Here is a 22842-nt window from a genome sequence, read left to right as displayed (position 1 = left end):
TTTTTTTCCCCACTGTGCTGGAAAGCCTTTAATAGACATCATTTATCTATCTACACTAGGAGGTATGTAACATGTGTTGCCTAATAAATTAAGATATTATGTCTTAAGATTGGACACTAGTGGCTTATACCTGTAATCCTAGTTATTTGGGAGACAGAGATCAGGAGAATTATAGTTAGAGGTCATCCCAGGCAAATAGTTTTTGAGATTTCCATCTCCAAAATAACCATTGAAAAATGGACTAGAGGCATTGTTCAAGTGGTAGAACACCTGCTTTGCAAGCACAAAGTCCTGAATTCAATCCCCTGTCCCATCAAAAAAACCCAAAACATATTATATCTTGAAATACAGCTCCTGTGATGAAGGACAAAAAATTGATCAAATATGTACTTCCATGCTGCCTAAAGACCTACCACCATTGACAGACACAAAGAATGTGGCAACAACAGAAGCAGAAACTCCTACCTGTCCGTGTACAAGACTCCTCTCCTAACAGAAAGTCTTTGATAACAGCATTCAGGCTGGGTTTTCATTACTTTCAAAGTATTTTCTATATAAGCTTTCTTTTTACACTGCTCTGCATACTTTTCCTAGTGACACGATATTTTACATGCTTAAACAGTGACATCAAAAGAAACCTAAAGTCTCACAATATAAGACCACTAAAGTAGAAAGAAAATTGGATTCTGTGAAGTGATTTATTATATAATATCCAGTTTTTAATTTATTTGCATATTTTTGACAATGCCAATAGACAAGGAAGAGTTATTTAAAAGTATGAGATTCTCAAAAATTAAGTGTCATAACAAATTATGCAAGTTACAGGACTCAGTAACCTTAAAATGTGTAAACCCTACAGGCATTCACTCGAAAGTCTTGGATACTCTCCTGTCTGTAGCTAAAAAAAGCGAATGAATCTACATAACAGTATTTAAAGAATATAGCTAACAATAATAATAATAATATCTAAGTTTACTTAGCCTCTAGGATGCACCAATTCTGTTCGCAATATTGAACATAATTAATACAATTCTCACAAAAATATGAAAATTGTTGTAACTGTATTATAATGAAAACCCAGTCTCAATTTACTGTCCTAATTCAAAGATGAATAAACTGATATTTGGACAGATTTTAGCCAGTAAGCATCAGAGTCAAGATTTGAACACCGACACTCTGAGGTATACAGTCTCTTCCTTTAACAAGGAAGAGGCAGAAACAAGACAGCGAACCATGTGTCCAATAGAAGCCATAAAACATTACGAGCTAGTTCAAAAGTCATAATGTTAGTATGAGGAAAAATGAAATCTAAGAGGCAAATAAAAATGCATTCATATTAGGAGCAACCAATTCCACAAACTGCACAACTTGGAAGAACCAGTGAAAAGAATGTACCACTATACACTAGGGATACTCACAAAGCTCTATTAGCACAAAAGGTCCCAGAGTCTTGGTTCCCAGATCCTCTTCTCTAAGGCTTTATAGGAAAGCATCACATCATAAGATTGACTCCTAAAAATATCAAAGAATAGAATAACCATGTAAACATTTACATGCATGTTAAACAATTTAAAAGCCATCCTCTTCCATATCTAAAAACTTCCTAACATGTGGCTTTCTATTGTAGTGGCTGGAATTGCTATTTACAAATTTTATTCAAAGGCCCCTTTAGATATGGGCAGATAATTTAGTTAAATTAGGTCACATCATCAATGACCCCTATGTTCTAAATATAGTACCTGCCTTTGTGCCTGTCTTTATAGATCTGTCTCAAGCCAAATCTCCCAAAATGCAAAGAGCTGCCTGAAAAAAACATCAAAAACGTTCATTTCAGTCCACAACACTTGGAATTTAAAAACAGTAACTTGCTTTTAACTTCTAAGAGACATTTCCCTCCATTATCAGTAGGAGTCTGTGTATAAGAGTGTGTATGTATGTGTGTGTTTATAAGGAAATAACTTGACATTTTTTTACATAAATGCATTAAAATCCTGTTTATATTTAATTTTTTAATTAAAACATTGAAGCAACATTCAGTAAGATATCTAAAATCTAAAAATATTTCAGAAACTTTGTAAAAAGATAATTAAATTTGATCATCAGTTCTTATATTTTCTTTGATGCTACGGAACTTGAAACAAACTTTTGACTTCTCTGTCCTGTTACCTTATCTGGTTAACAAAAAAGAAAGAAAGAAAGACACTATAGTATCTTATCCTCAAATTGTAACTATTAAGTCAGTTGAAATTTTTAAACACCTAGTATAGTATTTGGCAACATAATAATATCATCATTAATGTAGTAGCTATTTGTGATAATGAAAAATACTAGTTTAAAAATGAATGAATATTAGATCCCTGCTGATTCTCTACTTGAAAAATAAAAGGTTTAATAATTTCTTATTACTAAATCAATACAATCAGCTTTCAGATATGATGAAGAAGAATCAGATTTTTTTATGGTAGCATAATATACTGCAAATATTATGTAAATATATCTCACGTAAGCAAGGACAAAAAGAAGAGAACAAAAGTAATATGAAGTTATTTAGAAAGCACTCATAAGGTTAACTGATTTGACCAGAGAATTTTGACCTTACAGTCAAGAAAGGAATTTCAGATAGACAATCTAGTGACTGTGTAAGTTCCAAGACTCTACTTAGCAAACTATTTACATATAGTTGTCTCAATTTAGTAAAATTTATACAAAAACTCATCAATTCTACATGCAAAGAACCGCTTTGTAGCAATTATTAAATTCCCTTCCATTCAGAATCACTATTATAATACGTTGCACAAAATTATGTATATTACTGTGTAAAATGAGTAAAATTTATATAATTGATATCAGGATATATTTCACAAAATTACTGGTATGATCATACACAATGGTTAAAACTTATATACTAAACAAAACATATTTATGAGCATAACATCTTGGTGTAATTAACTTTCTTGCTTCAGTGACAAACATGGAAATATGTAATTTTAAAATTATTTTATAGATGTGATGACATTGACGTTACTTGCCATGATCTACTTTTGTCTGCATAACTACTTTTTACCCCATACCTTAAAAGCAATGTCTCCCATATTTTGATTCTCATGTGAGAAAAAATAATATTACTAACATTTGGGGAAAAAGATAATAATGCCAAATATGAGATAAGGAATTTTTTCTCTATTTTCTTTCCCCTCAAGTACTAGCTTATTTTCATGACATAAACATAGAAATTCCTTAATTTTCCTATATAACATCAGAATATCAATAAATTTATAGTCTTTTGCTATGTAAAAATTGGGCAGTAAAAGGTTTCTTATTTGCTTTAAGGTGTGCTTCTATTTGTAGTTTTTACAAAAGAAACAGACAGTCCTTAAAAGATATATGTTCATAAATTGATACATTAAAAAAAATAAAGAGTAATTTGGCAGTTATGTGATCATAGGTCTAGGAAATACAGATTTTTAAAAAGAGAGGTAGTTTAAACAAAATGTTTTCTATTTGTTTTGCCATGTCCTTGAAAGTAACTTTCACCTTCCACAAATATTATTATATATGACCTTCCAAAATACTCATGTCTAAGTCACAGGTTAGTTTAACAAGGCTTTTAATTATTTATAAAACAACTTTGTTTTATAATTCTATTAATATAAAACCCATAGGGTATACCATACACTTGTGTAAAAGTGCATAAACTAAGAGAAATTCTTTGTTCCTTTATACTGATAATCAACACAATTAAAAAAGAAGAAAAAACTACAAAGAATCTCTAGGCTTCTAGAAGTCCATTAGTGAATAATCTCTTATCTACTCATTAAGTAAGAAAATTATAGTTTTAATTCTATAATTTTAGAGGCCATTATTAGGTGGTTTAAATGACCACACTTTCCAAAAGGACCAGCAGCTATTTCCATATTGCTGTCCTAATTCTCTGTGGTATCACAAGATTTTAGGCAGGCATTCTACCATTTGAACCACTCCACCAGCATCACAAGATTGTATATCAAGTGTGTTTTACAATTAATTGACTTAAGTAATTTAGTTACAACCAAAATGCCTTAGCTAAGGTTCCTGATCTTTTCTGACTCATTAGCAGAATAAATTTTTATAAAGATATAAATAGCATATATTTTTTATAAAGGTGTTTATTAAAGAGGGTAAGACCATGTGATGTAATCAGGAAAATATATCATTCATTGTTTACACGTGGTCGGTTGGTTACTATTTACACAATGATAATAATGAAAAGAAAGAGAGCTGAAAGAGGTAATTTTATTGATATATTTAACAAAATAGACAAAACTCTTAAAATAAGGAACTTATTTGGAAACCAGAGCAAAGCTAACAAGGATATTTAATATTATGTAAATTTGCATTCAAATTTTCAGGAGAAATAAAAGATAATCTACTCTCTTAGGAGAGTGCCTCCTTTTAATTTAGCAGCATCTTCCAAACACATTTGTGAATTCTCATTGCTCATTAGGGCTTATGAAAAAAATTCCTTGAATAAAATATTCATTAATATCTCAATCATAATTTCATGTTCTATGATAGTAGTTAGCATTAGTAATAAGGCCAAAAATAAAACTGAGAACCCATCTATTATCTTCTTCTGAATTGCCTTCTTTCCTTTTCACACCAGCCCAGAAAACATGTTTGTTTTGGAGACAACTGGCAAACAGTACAAAAGGAGAACTTAAGTGGGTAATTAATGATACAGGCAAAAATGTAAAATCACATCAGCTGATGAGAAGCTGACTAACCCGTGATTGAAGAATGTGAGGGCATTATTCAAGGCCAAAGACTAAAAGTCCTTTTGTTGTTAAATGACAGGTATGATACAGCATGTCCTACTCTAAGACATCTAAAAACAAGTCCATTGTTTTAAGTTTATCCAACACCAAAGGTGATCTTTGAAAGTCAGGAGGCAGATTCTAAAATCCTTGTTTGATACAACTACTGAACAACTCTCACAGCCACATGATACAGCCAGTTATGCAAATTTCAATAAATCCTATTATAGTCCTTAATAAGTAGTATAATCTAAAACCTCTAAATAAGCACAATACAATTAGACAGCTGGAACCTAAGAAAATTACTTACACCTTATTAGAGTGAAAATGAAGTGAGAAAACATTAGTGCAAAAAATTTTGACCTTGAAACTTTAGCAAAAATATTGAATGAACTAATCTTGTTCACACATCTTTGTAAGGGGGATGTATATGGCCTGCTTTTCTCCTAGTTGAAGAAGTCATAGATGAAAGAAAGTCTACTGGTATTGAAGACAAATACAACTTGTTTAGTGTTGTATTGAAAATTAACCATGAAGAGCTACAAAGCAAAACACATTACAAAAGAATATCTTAATGAGCTTATCTTGGTGAAATATTTATCATATTATTGTTCTAGAGGTGGAGGTGGCTTTGAGGGGGTCTGCAGAAGGATAAGTAAATAAAGCAAAACAAATAAGACCCTCTACCAGCTGCCATCTGCCTCACAGCCAAATTTATAGTCAGCTTCCATTCTCTGAAACAAATTGTATGCCGGAGACTTTTAGCAATATTATTTCTCTACACAGTTAATGATGACAAATGCTATGTGGTTCTCTTAAGAATGGTCTTCAAGAAACTCCACTAATGGGAGTATAACTGACCTTGAACCCAAGCTCCTGAGTTCTGAAATCCATTTCTGGATTCCACACTTATCACAATAGCAGCGCATAGACCACACTTCAGTACAGCAGAGACACTAACACAGACCTGTTGCTGAGAACCATGGGACTTAGCTCATGACTGATTTTGGCTAGAGGACTCTCAGATGACCTTTTCTGTTATACTGTAGTTATTTAGCAGTTATCCTTGGGGATTTAAAAAAATATATTATTGAGTTATGTTGCTGTAGAAATACCAAAAATTGAGCTCCTTGCAAAATTTACTTTTAAGAAAAAAAAAAAAAAAGAAATTTTCAACTTTCTAATATAGTTTCAGGAAGCAAAATGGGCTGCCCCAATCCTCTCAAGCACTCTAATAATACTAATAGCTCCATTTGAGAAAAGAGGAACACGGGCATGGAAAAGTCAAGTCCTCAGGGTTATGTAGCTTTAAGGGCAGGAGTAATAATCCAATCTTGATCTTGTTCACCCTTTCCACAATACCAGTTATAAAACAATAGCTTTCATGAAAAAACACCAAATTCACTTATCAAATGGGTAGATGAGCTATGTGATATATAAAAACACTTCTTGTGCTAAATTTTGATAAATTTTCTGCTAAAATTCATTTGATAATGTCAAACCTTCTTTATATCTAGCACAGTATCTTTTTCATATAATGTGGAACAAATAAATCTACAGGCCCATGTTAAATTTCTTAATTTGCATTAAAGTTACCAAAGTGCTCAGGTAAGATTATGTTATTTTAAAATATAACAACAGAAATTAATTTATTGAGCAAAACAGGGTACATAAATCCTAAGTGTTAAATTAATATGGCATAATTCTTCGAAAAATTGAAATATTAAAAATTACGTTCATGAAATATCTATTTACATCAACTTTAGAATTTTGACATAAAATACTATAAAGCAAAGCCACAAAACCAGAAGTATAAATACAGTTAATTTCATCCAAATTCTACACTGAATTAACCAACAAAGTGTATGTATTAGCCCAACACCAACTAAACTTTGTCACTCTCATGTGGTTCAAACAAGGATGTAGTTGAAATCAGATCACAGAAGTATCTGGAATAGAAATAGAAACCTGCTTTTAAATCAAAGCTCCATTTACAAATTTGAAGCTAGTGAATTCTAGTGATGCCTTTTGTTCCGATCATTCTCAAGTCCCAAATAAACTGTCTCCACTAGTCACTAATTCTCCTTGTCAAACTTACTCACTCTGCGCTTTTTTCCCACTTGACTCATACTCTCCACTTGATCACACTCTTCTTGATGACCCTCTGGACTTCCATTTTGAAAATAAGCTTCCTTGTTCCTAAGACATTTGTCACCTCCACTTTCCTCCTTCCAGGTCTGCTTTATAAAAGTTGTCTTCTCTGTAAATTCAGATGCACAACAAAGGCTTTACATGATCCTATTTATACTCAGTGGCTTTTTTATCACTACATTTTCACCTTCGTGCAAAGAAATCTGTCAGGTCATCCTTCAAAATCCTACCACAATTAATATTGGTAATCAATACCTGTATACACTACAATCAATAACCTAGTCACCCAATTTATGACCTACACAGCCACTCTTATTTCAGTGACCCATTTCCAAGTTGAACTTCATGGCCACTCTGAATGTTTCAATCACCAGAGTCCTAAACACTGGTACTCCATTTCCCAAATACAGGTTCCTTTTTGTATGTAATCTTAAAATTTTCATTTCCATCAATCCTATTCTAAAATCTTCTTCAAATTGTCCAGTCTCTTGACACATCTCCCAAACTATTAGCCCTTTCCCAGCCTCTTTTCTTTTCAGTGAATTCAGGTCCAGGATTTTACTTATCGTACCAATCAGCTGTCTGAGGTCCTTTTTCTGTACCTGGTCAGGAATTATGGATAGGTAAGGAGAATCTCTTCCAGTTCTAGCCATCCCAGGACCTTGAGTACACAAGGCCTAGCTGTTGGACTAGCAGAGCCAGAGGCTTATAGCTCTAGACACTTAGGTTGGAGGTTTATTCTTTGGATTTTAATCACCAGTGGCCCAGGTACTAGGCAGTTATTGTAATCCTTGGCTTCTATCAGCAGTGAGTGGCAGCAGCAGACAGCAGCAAGCACCAGCAGTCAAGTGCCTAAGAGTGTCACAGTTCTCAAACAGGCCTCTAGTGCTGGGACCCTCAGCCTGACAGTGGCAAGTGTTATAGCTCTCAGGCCAGGGTATCAAGATCCTCAGTTCTTGACAGCAATTTTCGGCATTACAATTTTCAGGCTTAAGGTGTCTGACACCCTTGTCTCTTAAGGCTTGGCAGCTCCCTGGAACTCTTTCAGTGACCAGGGCTATAGTTTCTTGTCCTTAGCCTTACACAGCCCTCATTGTCTCCATCATCTCTGCTGCCCATACTTTCTGCTCTAGCTGCTCTCTGGAATTTTTCACTACCATCTTATTACTGTCCCAGTGAGCAGAACGGCCCACTTATATAGCTAGAAAGGAGGCATGCCAAACATGTTTGCATCAATAATAGCAGCCCTTCACTCAAAAGGACTACTGTCTATATACCAATCGTATGACTTCTGCTAGGCCATCAGTGAAAGTATTAGCCCCCCACACCCACCTGAGTGACAATAGTTGCAGGATAAGCAGGGTCACCTAGAAGTCACTTGGACTTGCAATGCCAAAAAGGCCCCTTGCAAGCTGCTTCAGACATGGCTGGGTTAGTGCCTTCTGGATCCAGAATTGTGATTCAGCAGCAAGCAGTTAGGGTTCCCATGTAGCTTTCTCAAGGCATCTGTGGAATATTAATAACTGATAGTCCTTTACAGAAGGCTCCCAGGCCAGTGGGAGGAGTTTAATGTCAGTTAAGGAGTCAAACATGTTGGCTTATTTAAAGGAAAATTAAACATTAAAAGGGGTGCTTACAATAAACACTTATCATTAACACATTAACAGTAATTTAACAGTATTTGTCAGTGCTTTTGCAATCCCTAAGCCCTGTCCCAGTGCCTGGGGGAGAGAAGTAGAGTGGGCCCCTCTAATACAGCTCACTTCCACTAGGGGGCCTTTTGTCATATCATTACTTTTTCACCTTCTTGCAAAGAAATCTTTTTCTTCTCTGCTCAGTTGCAGCTGCTGATCTTCATTCAAATTCCAGTTCTACTACTGATTGAATGGAATATCTTTGGATAATTGCCAAACTGGATCCTCTATTTGTTTTTAAAACATAGAAATAATATTAGTAGATTCTGGGTGTGACTCAAGTGGTAAAGGTCTTGCCTAGCAAGCACAAGGCTCTGATGTCAATTCCAGTAATGTAAAAAAAAAGAAAAAGATATTTATATCTCATAGAAAAGAAGGTATAAATGTGGCAACATACATAAATGCTAAGCACAATTCTTAGTATATTATAGGTAGTTAAGAAATATTAGTATCATCTTAATGAATTACCAACATACTCAAATCCTTTGCACTTACGTCGTTTCACAACAAGGAACCTGAAAACTGCAAACTCAAAAATGTAATTATAGCATTGAATAGAGCTGGGGGAAAATGAATTGACTGTACAGACTGATGTATCTTCACAGTCATGGGTCTTAATTTAAGCAGGACCCAAAGGACTCTCTAGTAAGATTTATACACACTTGGTATCCTCCTTTCCTTGCCATTACAGTTCTAGAATCTTTTCCTCTCCTCAAGTTCCTTAAACAAATTCAGTCATTACCTATTGTGGACCTGGCTTCATATTCCCAGCATATCATGGTTACCTGTGTACATTTCTAAGTATCCATTAGTCCTTCTTTTCATCCTGCCCTTGAAAGGGAGATGAGCTCCTTACTAGTCATCAGATAAGGGCTCACCCATATGATCATTTCTTCTTAACCTTTGATGTTTTTGCCTGTCCACTTCTTTATCTCCTGTTAATGTCATATCTTCCCTTGTACTAAACATTTAAATAAGACTGAACAAATTTTAGTTTCCAGGTCATTCCATGTTATTTCATATGTTTCTGTCCTTACTGCCTTAAGAGGTGTCAGTGCCTGTTAAGGCTTCACCTTACTCTCTCCTATTTATGCCTCAAAACCCAATATAAGAGTTTCTTCTTTGTGCATGTGGCACACAAGCAAGGCTTAAGTGAAAGAATAATGAGAAATACTAACAGGACCAGGAAATTCCACAAAAGGCAGGAATAGGAAAGGTTCATAATATTTAAAGTTGATAGATGATAATGGGTTTCAATTATGATTCAGGATTTCTTGCATAACTTCCTTCACATACATTTGCACTAACTATAAGAAAAGCATTTCAAGCATTCACTGACCACTAAGAAATAGTCTAAAACTTTTTAGATTTGGAGATATTACCAAAATATCAACTGTCTGGAAATTACCAGTTTTCAACTTGTCTATGAAGAGTTTTGAAAGGTGAAGTGAAAAAGAAGTCAATCTATAAAACATGTTTATTTAAGGGGAAAATCAAAATCACACAAAATGATCACTGATTTTTCTACAATGTTCACAAATTCCTTAAGAGCAAGTTATTGATGATGTTATAATACAAATTAAGGTAACTAAAACTAAAATGTGAGATTTTGTTTTCTCTAAAGTCCAATGAAGCCAGGGTCTAAATCATTATTGATACCTGACAAAGTTTCACAATTTCTTGCTTTGCTTTGCTTTCATTTATATTTTGGGGGTTTGATTTTATTTTAAGTACCCAGTGTTAAATCCTAAAGGAAATAAATTCTCTTGTTTTACTAGTATTTTGATTTTATACCAAATGTTGCCAATATCTGATACCAAATATTCCATCTGAAATCTCTTGGTCTTCAATTCATTGATTTCTTCCCTGAATTTTTCTGCTGCTTTTTGGATGGGCTTGTTCTTGTTATTCTAAGAGTTTGAGGTCCACCATCAAATTGAAATCTCTCTGCTTTCCTGATGTGAGTGCTCATGGATATGAACTTCCCTCTAAGACTGCCTTTGCTGCATCCCACAGATTGTGTCCTCATTTTCATTTGAATCTAGGAATTTCCTAATGTCTTCAATGACCCCTTCCTTGATTGTTCAAAAGTGTGCTATTCAGTCTTCATGAGTTTGAATAGCTTATGTGGTTTTCCTTACTATTTATTTCTAATTTTATTGTATTATGGTCTGGTAGGACACAGGGGATTTTTTCACATCTCCTACATGAGCACAGAGCTGTCAGAACACATACTGTTCTCTAAAGGACAGCCTAATAATCATGTCCTGGGTATTTATATTTTCTTGTGAACTAATGTAGGTCATTATTGAGACAGTTCTAAAGTCAATCTCCCAACTGAAACACAGCTGCAACCTTTGGTAAATTTTCAAAACCTCTCTAGGTGTAGCCCCACAATTTTCTTCAAAAATACCAAACAATTCACCAAAATTCTCTCTGTGTTGTGAAAAAGCTGCTGCAAGACGGATGTGTTCAAACTGTTCAGCTTGATTACGCTGGTGTGGTACCACTTACCTACAGCTATTTTAAGCCTCCTCTTGGGTTACAGTAGGCTATATTGTAAATCTAGTTACCTTTACCCACAGGGTAAAAAGTACATAAGAATCCTGCTCTGTAGTCCACTTAACAAAAGGCACTATAGTTTTCTTCAATGCACTTACCAAAATTGCTATTATACAGTTATTTATTTTTCTACTGTGCCTTCCATTACAAATTCCATAAATTCCAACACGATAGGAGGATATGTTACACACATAATACATAGCACAGGGCCTAGCTGGTCAATAAATGTTTGATGAACAAACGAATTCATGACCAAAGAGGAAATCAATTTGCACAGTTATGTTTGTCATTTTACATGCACTTTAGTGATTCTGAATCATAGGACAGTGTAAGAAGCACAGACTTATTCAAATGCAAAGGAGTTAATGCCAGATTTGGTATTTAATTGTTTTGTAATCAAAGACAAATGAACTGAACTCTCTAATCCTCTGTATCCTAGTCTATAAAATGTGAGTAATTACAGTGTAGTAGGTAGAGCAGGAAGAAAAGTCTAAATAAGATAGGTAATATCATTTATTAATATTGCATATAGCTTTGAAGTGAATTATATTAATCTAAATTATCCCAGGGCTTTTAAAAACTGACAATGTAAATCTATTTTGAACATATGTAGGCAGTGATAACTCATCAATAATTTACAGCATTAAAATGAATTTCCCAACATACTTCGTGCCTATTTTTCCAGTTATCATAAGCCTTTTCAACAAGTTACTTTCAATTAAATTTCAGCATGCTTGACTCTGTATACTATTTACAAATTATTCACAAGCATGCTGGAGTTTATCTCCACTGAGCCACATAACCATAATCTTAATTTGTGGTTAGAATGATTCTCAGGCCTAGACTGAATGCTGTTTCTCAACAAATTTTCTTTTGCTAACAATCAGTCACTTCAAATACTGTCACAGTTGGGAAAAGAAATCACTCCTGAATTGTGTTCTCCCTTCTGGACTATCCCTCCCTTAAGGTCTTAGGTGCTGCATGAGAAATCTTAAATCTCAACATTTATTCACACTTTCATCCAATGGCCACTTACTAAGACCCATCTGTTGACTAGGTATCATGTTAGGGTACAGATTATAAACATGATCACAATAAAGTCCTGAAGTATCAAAAGATTCAGTCTAATTAGGAAGTACAAACTTAGAAACAAACAATTAGCAAGTGAAATAAATATATGAATGACTATGAAAACAAAGAGAAGAATTATCTAATCATCTTAGGGTAAATGAAGGTCAGAGACAGACGTTACAGACAGGATTATTTAGGACAATTCTTAAAAGATTAGGACAATCAGTGTTGAAAGAACAAGTCTTGAATGTAAATACCAAGCACCAAAGCAAATGATAGCACCTTTATACAGGAAATGTTAACACCAAATTCATTTTGAAACTCATGTTAGATCACCAGTTCAACTCACACAGCTTGCTCTAGTCTGAAAATGTTAAGGAAAACATTTAATCTGGATTATATTTAAGTTAAAATCAATTAAAATTATAATTTTTTAAATCTGTAAGTATAAAACATTTTTCTCTTAACACTGTATAAAGTAATATTAGGAAACGTGCTTTGTTAGATATTATTCATCATTTCAGGGCAGACAGATACAGTATTGATATTCCACAGAATAGCCATTATTGTACATCTTCCCACCAAAGACAAATTCTGAGCCACCATTTTGCTTCACACTTGGTAGGCTGGTACTCCACCACTTGAGCTATGCCACCAGCCCATTTTTGCTTTAGGTTATTTTTCAGATAGGGTCTTGTGCTTTTTTTTTTTTTTTTTTGCCTGGGCTGACCTTGAGAAGAGATGCTTCTACCTATGGCTCATACACAGATGGGATTGTAAGTATGCCACCACACCCAGCTTATTCATTAAGATGGAGTCTCTCTAACACAACCAAGCCATAATTCTTCCAATGTCTGATTCCTGAGTAGCTGGGATTATAGACATGCCACCAAGCCTGACCTAAACTGTCTTATTAATGATATCTGGGAAAAACTGTAAAAGCTCTCTGTAAAGAAAAACTAAAAGACACAATCAATAAAGGTTCCTTAAGCCCTTGGTTATAGAAGAGTGTCTAAACTGGCTCCTTCTTTTCAAAAAGGAAAAAGAACACTGATATCCAATACTGTTAAGTGACTATCCCCAAATGGGAAATATCCATGCTAAAATAATTCCCTTGAATGTAAAAATAGAAAATTTGTAAAGGCAATATTTTATAAACGAAATCACAATAAGCTAATTTTGTTTCTATGCCAATACACATATTACAATAATAGGCCTAGAAACTACTGCACTCACAAAAATTCTCATGAATACATCAGCAAATTTTATGTCCTATAAAGTCACAAGCTTCGTTTTCTTCAACACACTATCCCCGTCAAAACCAGAGTCTCAGAAATGTGTTTGGCCGAATGAATAAATGAATGTCAACCACATATAATAATGCACAGGAGAACATGGTAGCAAATGAGCACACAATGTCTCTGCCCTAGTGGTGATATGAATGACAACTTAAAAAGGTTGCTTTATAAAATGTAAATTAGGACGTATCCTAGAAATAAAAGGGGGAAATGGAACCTTTAGCTAATGTGACCAGGGGAGTCCTCTGTGATGGAAATGGGTGGAGGTAAGATAGAGAGTACATGCAATTTCAGCCAACTCTCACTACCATGTACCCTAGCAGCCATAAAGGTATCACAAAATTAAAGCTTGAAGAGTTACACAAGTGGTTTCAAATAATAAGTATGCAACACTAGTTTAAAAGTTCCTGAGGCTATAAGGAAAGGGTGTAATAGGGTGAATGCAATGAAAATAATGTCCATTCATGTATGAAAATGCAAAAATGAGACATGTTGAAACCATTCCAGGAATGGGGAGAGGGGATAAAGGAGAATGATGGAGGGGATGAATTCAACTACAATATATTGTTAGGACCTTTGTAAATGTCACAATGTATCCCCAGCACAGCAATAATATGAAAATAAAAATTAAATTAAATTTTACAAAAGTTCTGGAGGAAACTTTAGCTAAACACCAAAATGTTCTTATTTCAATTTTTTATAATGTTTTTGGAAAAGACATTTAGAGTACCAGATTCTTTTTTAGCTTGCCAAGATGGAAAGTGGCTGCTTTCAGTTGCTAATACATGGCAGCACTTGTTTTTGATAGAGGGTGCCAACAGCTTTCATTATATCTGTCAATCACATGGTAAAAAAAAATAATTGAAAAAAATCTTACACTTGCAAACACTTGGCATGATAAATGGTTTTAGTAGTCAATGATGGAATAGATCCTCTTATTATTAGAGTAGATAGAATCAAGACTATTTTAGAAAAACCATTAGCTTATTTTCAGACTCTCAATCTTACCTTTTTGTAGAAAGCAAAAAATAATAATGTTGAGAAAAGTGAAATTTAAATTTTTTCTTCTTAGAATGCAAAAAATTCAAGTTAACATAAAATTGCACCTCAAATGACAAAAGAGGGACATTCATGAAAAATTTAAAAGGACATATAAGTTGTAATCATTAAATGAACCCCAAAATCAAACATTAAAAACTTAGAAGTCAAAAATTCCATGAAAGAGATTTAAATTATGCTTAATAGACTGAAGAAAGTATTTTTAAAATGTTTAAATTCTCAGAGATCTAAGAATTAGATTAGAATTAGATCTAAGAATTAGATCAAGAATAAGCTCTCTGAGAACTATAAAAAACGTTGTTAGAATTTTATCTGTATTCTTGGGGTGGGCCCTTTGTGGCTCACACCTGTAATCCTAGCTACTTTGGAGGCAGAGATCAGGAGGATCCTGATTTGAAGCCAGCCCCAGGCAAATAGTTCACAAGATCATATCTCAAAAACACCCAACACAAAAGCAGGCTGGCAGAGTGGCTCAAGTGGTAAAACACTTGCCTCGGAAGTGTGAGGACCTGAGTTCAAACCCAGTACCACCAAAAAAAAGAAAAATTATATACTACTTGTAAGCAGCTTAGTGCTTGCATGACTCAGAATGTTTTTTCTGAAAAATGTAATTAAGCAATTGAAATACAATAGAAAAGAGTATTGCTAAAAGGTTTAATTTAAAATTATTTCTTTGTGAGATTTCTAGCTCCGATAAAAAATGAAACACAAAATTCGTAAATAATGGCAACAACAATAAAAAACCCATCAATATCTGTGTTAGTGAGATACAATTTACAATTCAATTTATAGGTGAATGCTAAAGCAGAAGGAGAGGGGGAAAAAAAGAGAATAATAAAGGAGCAGGGAGGCTACAAGGAAACAAAGAGTTGGAAATCAATGTAACTGTAAAATCTCAGATTACCGTATTTTAAATGTTTGGCAGTAAATCCTTTTGTCCTTCCATGCACCTGCTAGTTTCTTCTGAGTTCTAGGCATATGTCAGATACTATAGATTAGAGAAGACTTGTCGGTACCCTAAGTTTATGTACTTCTTAAAATTTCAACTATTTGAGGCAGATTTCTTTTTTGGCCTTACAGAGTGGCCATACAAAGAGCAGAACAAGCCTGCTTCTTTTGCTCTGCACTTTCAGAGGCTGAAGCAAAGATAACCTTTCTATTAAACCAGAGCTGGAAATCAGACTTACAATCGAATGCTGTGACTTGGGGCTGTTTTGCTAAAGGATGGAAGATGATTATTATTATTTTTTTTTTACTCGTGTATTCATATGTGCATACGTTGTTTGGGTCATTTTTCCCCCCATCCCCCACCCCATCCCTATCCCCCTCACCCACCTTGCTTCCAGGCACAACATGTTCTGCCCTTTTCTCCAATTTTGTTGAAGAGAAGACATAAGCAATAATAAGAAAGACAAAGCGTTTTTGCTAGTTGAGATAAGGATAGCTACACAGAGAGGTTCCTAGCATTGCTTCCATGCACAAGTGTATTACAACCCAAACTGATTCATCTCTACCTAACTGCTCCACTTCTTCCAGGTCACCTTCCCATATTGACTTCTGTCACTTTAAGGTTACTGTATTAGCTCCTCTGCAATGGGGACATCAAACACTTTCAGGTTTTGGGTTTCCTCCCGTATGTGCTTTCCCCTTAGTGTGTGACCCAAGTCCAACAACATTACTGCCTTTGCCCTAGATCTAGTGAGTGAGAATATACCATTTTTAGTTTTCTGAGCCTGGTTAACCTCTCTCAGAATGACAGTCTACAGTTTCATCCATTTACTTGAGAATGATAAGATTTCATTATTCTTCATGGCTGAGTAAAATCCCATTGCGTATCAATACCATATTTTCTTAATCCATTTGTCAGTAGTGGGGCATCTTGCCTGTTTCTATAACTTGGCTATTGTGAATAGTGCTGCAATAACCATGGGTGTGCAGGTGCCTCTGGAGTAACCTGAGTCGCGTTCCTTTGGGTATATCCCTAGAAGTGGGATTTCTGAATCATATGGCAGATCTATGCTTAGTGTTTTAAGAAGTCTTCATATTGTTTTCTAGAGTGGTTGCACTAGCTTGCATTCCCACCAGTAGTGTACAAGGGTTCCTTTTTCCCCACATCCTTGCCAACACCTGTTGTTGGTGGTGTTTTTGATAATGGCTATTCTAATAGGGGTGAGGTGGAATCTTAGTGTGGTTTTCATTTGCATTTCCCTTATGGCCAGAGATGGTGAGCATTTTTTCATGTGTTTTTTGGCCATTTGAATTTCTTCTTTTGAGAAAGTTCTGTTTAGTTCAGTTGCCCATTTCATTATTGGTTCATTGATTTTGGGAGAGTTTAGTTTTTTGAATTCCCTGTATATTCTGGTTATCAGTCCTTTGTCTGATTTATAGCTGGAAAATATTTTCTCCCACGCTATGGGTGGTCTCTTCAGTTTAGAGACCATTTCTTTTGTTGTGTAGGTTTTTAATTTTATGAAGTCCCACTTGTCCATCCTTTCTCTTAGTTGCTGAGCTGTTGGGGTTCTACTGAGGAAGTTCTTGCCTATACCTATTGCTTCCAGTGTATTTATTCCCTGATCTTTCCACAAAACTTCAGAGTTTCATGTCTGATATTAAGGTCATTGATCCATTTTGAGTTGATAAACATGGATCTAGTTTCAGTTTTTTGCAGGCAGATAACCACTTTTCCCAGCAACATTTGTTGAAGAGCCTGTCTTTTCTCCATCGTATGTCTTTGGTGCCTTTGTCAAAAATAAGGTGGGCACAGCTCTGTGGTCATAATTATTAGTATGTATAACAAAATAAGCAAAGAGATCAGCAGTACTTCTTCTGTACAAGCCCTTGTTGAACAAAAATTCTAAGTTCTATGCAATCAAGAATCATTATCTTCTCATATACTACCTAAAATAATTTTTCATGTCTATGTGATTCAGGATTAGTGTTTGGATTAACACAGTACATCTAGTGCTACATGGAACTGATATAAAACTGGAATTTCTGATCTGAAATTTGTGTAATCAAATTTATAATGTATACCCACTATTTATTATCTCTCTAGCTGCATCTGTTCACTTCCCTTATAATTTTGTATCAATATCCACATTAAATACTTGCTTTATAGAATATATACACAATATATATGTGTATATGTATATAGATATGCATGTATATATATGTGCATATGTATATACATGTATGTATTTGTCATCAAATTTGTTTGAACATTCTATAGAATAATAAAAGGCCTAAAAATCTTTTGTGCTAGACCTTAGAATGAAGAAGATGTAATTTAACCTCTACTTTCAATGAGGAAAATCTTTCACATATGTATTTTTCTCCTTTAATTGTTTGACATTAATGCTAGGAAAAATGAAAGTAATCCTGTTTAATTTGTTAGAGATATCATAACTCTACATAGGTCTTAATTTAGACTTTATATACTTGTGACTATTTTATCTCATGAACTCATAAAGGTCCAGTTTCATTTATTTGAAGATTGCTTAAATCAGCTTTAAGAGAAAACAAATAAATAAAAATGTGAGAAGACTCACTGCAGAGAATCCTACACAGATCTTTCAAAGTAAGTGCTTATTTTTTGTTTTTTTATTTTTGGTAGAAATAGAGTTTGAACTCAGGGCCTCATGCTTCTTCTACCACTTGAGCCATTCCACCAGACCTCAAAATAAGTGATATTTAACTGAAATTGGTACAGTAACTGTTTAAATATTTAAATATCTAATGAAAACACAAATACATCTAAGTATACACTTAAGATGAATCTTCCTGAGTAGTATTGATTTTTAGTTGCATCATTATTAATCATATGGAAAGAACACAGAACAGTGTCATTTGTATGTCTAAGAGTTTGTAAGAACAGTGTATAGATAATGTCCCCTTCTCTTAAAAGGGATATTGTGATAAACAGCTAAGAAATTTCTCTGGATGAATATCTGACTTTAATGGAAAAATTCAAAGACACTCTCAGGGAACTATTTTTCTTGTGGACATTTGCATCAATTCAGAATCATTTACTCTACCACTTATGGACTACACAAAAGTCTTTCTCAAAGGAATCCGTCTTCAGGGTAGAAAGGTTTTAGAAAATTCTAACATGATTCCTTACAAACCCTTCATGGAATTTACCATTGTATACCTGACACTTGGATTTTCAAACAGTAAAATGAGTTTCAAACTGTTGAAAAATTCATGAATGTGCAAGTAATTAATAAGTCATGTAAAGGACATTTTAATGTTCTGTAATGGCAAAAGTATCAGTCTGCTCTTGTTTACTGCATTGCATAATTTGCAATGTGTTTTACCAAAAGCTCACTTTGTGTGTAAAACTGAGGAATTTATTTCAGCTGGATTTCCAATGGAAAGAGAATTGAGGCAATAAGTCACAAAGGCAATGTTAATAAGGGGCAGAAATTCAAGCTCTGATAGTACGTTTTGTACCTGTATATAACAGAGAACTTTCCAATTAGGGCAACTAGTAGAAAGCTGATAACTCCAAGCCTGGATTTATAGGGAGAGGTCAGCAGCATATAATGAGAATTTGGAGCACATACATCCAGCTTTAACACCTTTAGTATAAGTATAGTTTCTAATGGCAAAAGCTAATGGCTCCATGACAATAATAAATAATAGTGAAAGAATATTCTAGCCTTAGGCCTTGGAAAAAGAACTCTGGTGGCATTATACAATTTTCACTAACACTAGCTGAAGGAGTAGTTCTAAAGGGGTGGTTTCATTTTTCCAAGGGCATCAGCTGCATGTGAAAGTGGAAATCACAATAGGCAAAAAATGTACTTTTAGTTAAACTCCATTCTTTCCCCTATAGGTAGAAGGAAGGAACTAAAGGAGAGCAGGAGGAAGGAAAGAGGGAAAAAGAAAGAAGGAGAGAGGGAGGGAAAGAAGGAGGGAGGAAGGAAAGAAAATTAATGCTCACTTCCACATTGTCTACTGTGTAGAATCAAGAATAAATTTTTCAAAATTGACAAAGATTTTCTCCTTGGTTAAACTAGTCAGGTTCCTGAATCTTCTCCTAATCCCCCTCTATGTACTTCTTTATAAAATCCAGGTTTAGCAAACAGCCCTGCTAAGCCAATTTATTATAAGACACCCGACACCTGCACATTAAAAATATTCTAATCAGAATTCTCATCTTCCACCTCATCCCAGGCAATGTCTGATCACCCCGGTCTGTCTTCAGAAAGCATCTTGCTAGGTTGGTTTACCAAAAATCTCCCTTACCCCTGATGTTTCCTCTTAGTAATTTGCCATCCACTTACTCCCACCCTCCTTCTTAGTTATAAATTTCCACTTGCCTACATTGTATTCAGAGTTTAGCAAAATCTCTCCACCTTGCTAAAAGACCCTATTACAACGGTCCCTATACCTATCACAACAGGGCTGAACTAAGTCTTCCTTGTTATGATTCAACAAATATCTTTAAATATTTTGTCTTTAACACAATGAAATAATGTTTAAAATACTGGACTTCACCTGGCACTTAATGTGTGTTTATGGTTAAAATCTCAAAGTGTTCATAATGTACACAGCATGCATGGTACCACCACCTGGAGCTGCCCTGCCCAACCAAAAAGACCATCTTTAGGCAGCCCTATAGTACTTATGGTATATAGATAGATAAATAGATATAGATATAGATACATAGTGCCATTTAATAGCAAAGACCCTAGAGCTGGCAGAGTCACATGATCATTACCATGTGACACTGAGCAAGTTAATGAACCTGGCAAAGTTTGGTTTCCATATTTAAAGTGGCTATAATGTTATTAACCACTACTAAAGCTTACTAGGTATTAAGTGCAAATAAAATACAATATACTGCCCAGCAAAAGTTTGTAAGCCATTAAATAAAAGTTTTATCTTCTATTACCAAGGTAATCTTTTAGTAGGTACCATAAAAAATATGAAGCAAGATGCTGGTTGACACATCACTGAATATGAGACACCTGCAATTTTAGGGATTGAACTGAATTGCTCATTGTGTAGTAACAATATACCTCTTATATCACTTGAATACAACACACAATATCATGTCATTTGGGGATCTTGTACTAACTGGTAACTAGTTGCCCATTAGTGTCTGATGTACCTGTAATCTTCCTGACAACCATACTGCAGAGACATACAATATCATACTGCACAGACAACTTCCCTCAAAGACCAAGAAAATAGAGTAGGTCAGAGTAGAATTGACATTTGCAAATATATAGAGAACAGTGAAATGCTAACAAAGAAGACTGCCTAATTTTGTAAAAAAGAAAATAAAGTATAAGCACATTGGTAGACTTCCTGAACATTTTTACAAGGATCAAGGAAATGTATTTCAAAATATTTTCATATTCACACAAAGATGTACATGGCAATTCTTACTCTTCACCGTAGAGAAGGTCTAGAAATCAAGTATATTATTAACACTAGAAAGGAGCCTTCTCCTTTAGGAAAATCACACAGCTCTGTCTCTTCTTAACACTAATGTCTATCAGCCCCTGGACTCAGAGCAGCATCATTTCCACAGCTCTGGATTCAACCTTATTTCACAAGTGTGTCTCAGCCTCTCACTCATACACACCTGTATTTAGTTACTACTTTAACTATCAAAGCAGGTCATATAGCTTGAGGAATGTGTCAACTGTACTGGATCATAACCAGGGATAAATCTGTCTCCCAGAGGATACTTGCCAATGTTTGGAGACACATAGAGCTATCACAACTGGGAGGGTGTTACTGGCTTCTAGTGCCTAGAGGAGGCAATCCCTGGAGGATGGTGAGGCAAGGAAGGTGTCTAGGGCTCATAATATAAGGAGGAATTCATCTTCATTAGGTAGTATAAGTGCACAATTAAAATCTATATGACCCCAAGAATAATAGCATCCTAAAATATTGTACCCTTACTTCCTCCTTACCTAATCCTAGTCCCAGGCCAGCACTCAGTAGAGACTGAGAATAGTGCTAAACCTCCTCCTTCCCCAAAAGGAATTAACCAGTCCAAGATATTAATTACGGTCCTTATTTTGTCTCAAGTACAGTAATTTATCTACTCATGAGCCAGGTTTCTTTTAGATGTACTTGCCCAGTCGCCTCCATATAGAATAGTGCTTTGAACATGGAAAGCACTCAATGGGTGTCTTAAGTGAATCGATGAGACAAGTACATACAATAATACCTAACAATATGAATCATAATAGTTCATGTAGAATCTATAATCTTAATGTAATATTACATCATTGGGGCTTTGTTGAGCCCAGTATCAATTTTCTTTTCCTAGAAGATAACTCCATCTACTTCAAGTTTGATATCTAAAATGCTTGAGGTTGGTCTTCAGCAAGGAATTGACTTGACATTTTCCTACAAAAAAAACCTACAGAACAGATGTTATTTCTTTTCCAGAGGCCTTCTCTAGCAACAGAAAGCCCCATGCCTTTGCTGGAGCAATAAGGCCAAATTCAGAAAGAAAATAAATCCATTTACTAGTAACAACTAGAGAAATAAACTTGTAGTACAAAATAGCCTTGTAGTACACATCTGACTCTTCAGGAAACCAAGTGGATGCAACTTCAAAGCACATTGCCTTCAATCTCTTCCTTACCTGTTGACCCTACAACTATTTTGAAACATTTCTAATTTTGAACTTAAACCAAAAATAAGCTGGAACTACTCAAATGGTTACTATGTAGCTATAAATAGTTCCTGTTGAAAACTCACACAGTACAAATAAAGAAGATTTCAACCATTTCTCCTTGAAACAAATGCAATATATTTGTTTCTAAACATAATCATCACTGTATAATGATGGAATATATAGATAGATATAGCATAGTGACCTTATAAGATTATATCACCTAGTGATGTTGTAGCCCTCTTAGTTTGTGTAATTACACACTATGATGTTTGCACAACAATATCTCCTCACTACACATAACTAAGAATTTATCCCTGTTATGAAGTGACCCATAACAGAGGGTCTTGCTCCCATGGATACTGTGAAATTGTTGATTTTAATCACTTACTCTTATTAAGGAATTAGCTTAACCTTTAAGTAGCCTCTTCAAAGATTAAATTCTATCTACCAGTTTATTAATAATAACAGCTATTGTGTGTAAATATTCAAAATTGAAAGCATATATTCCATTAACATAATAATTTCCAAAAATTGAAGCAACAGAGCTAGTCTGTTAGGTTTCCTCA

The 22842-nt window shown here is 34.6% G+C and overlaps 1 protein-coding gene across 12 annotated transcripts in view; it reads right to left on the bottom strand.

Annotated features, from left to right (window-relative positions):
* LOC109686449 (monocarboxylate transporter 2) overlaps nucleotides 1–22842 on the bottom strand; it is a 182333-nt gene that overhangs the window by 121889 nt on the left and 37602 nt on the right. For 7 of the 12 annotated variants that reach the window (XM_074083798.1, XM_074083797.1, XM_074083799.1 and 4 more), the window contains one exon: nucleotides 1419–1512. The exons of 3 other annotated variants lie outside the window; for them this stretch is intronic. The gene's annotated coding sequence lies outside the window, so the exon portion shown is untranslated. Of the gene's footprint in view, nucleotides 1–1418; nucleotides 1513–7515; nucleotides 8222–8276; nucleotides 8451–22842 lie in introns of those variants that run through there. 2 more of the 12 variants (XM_074083787.1, XM_074083790.1) reach the window with 2 other exon arrangements.

Source organism: Castor canadensis, chromosome 8, assembly GCF_047511655.1.
Source record: "Castor canadensis chromosome 8, mCasCan1.hap1v2, whole genome shotgun sequence".
In the NCBI taxonomy this organism is placed as follows: Eukaryota; Metazoa; Chordata; class Mammalia; order Rodentia; family Castoridae; genus Castor; species Castor canadensis.
The sequence above is the reverse complement of the archived record's forward strand: the minus strand, read 5'-3'. Positions and strand labels throughout refer to the sequence as shown.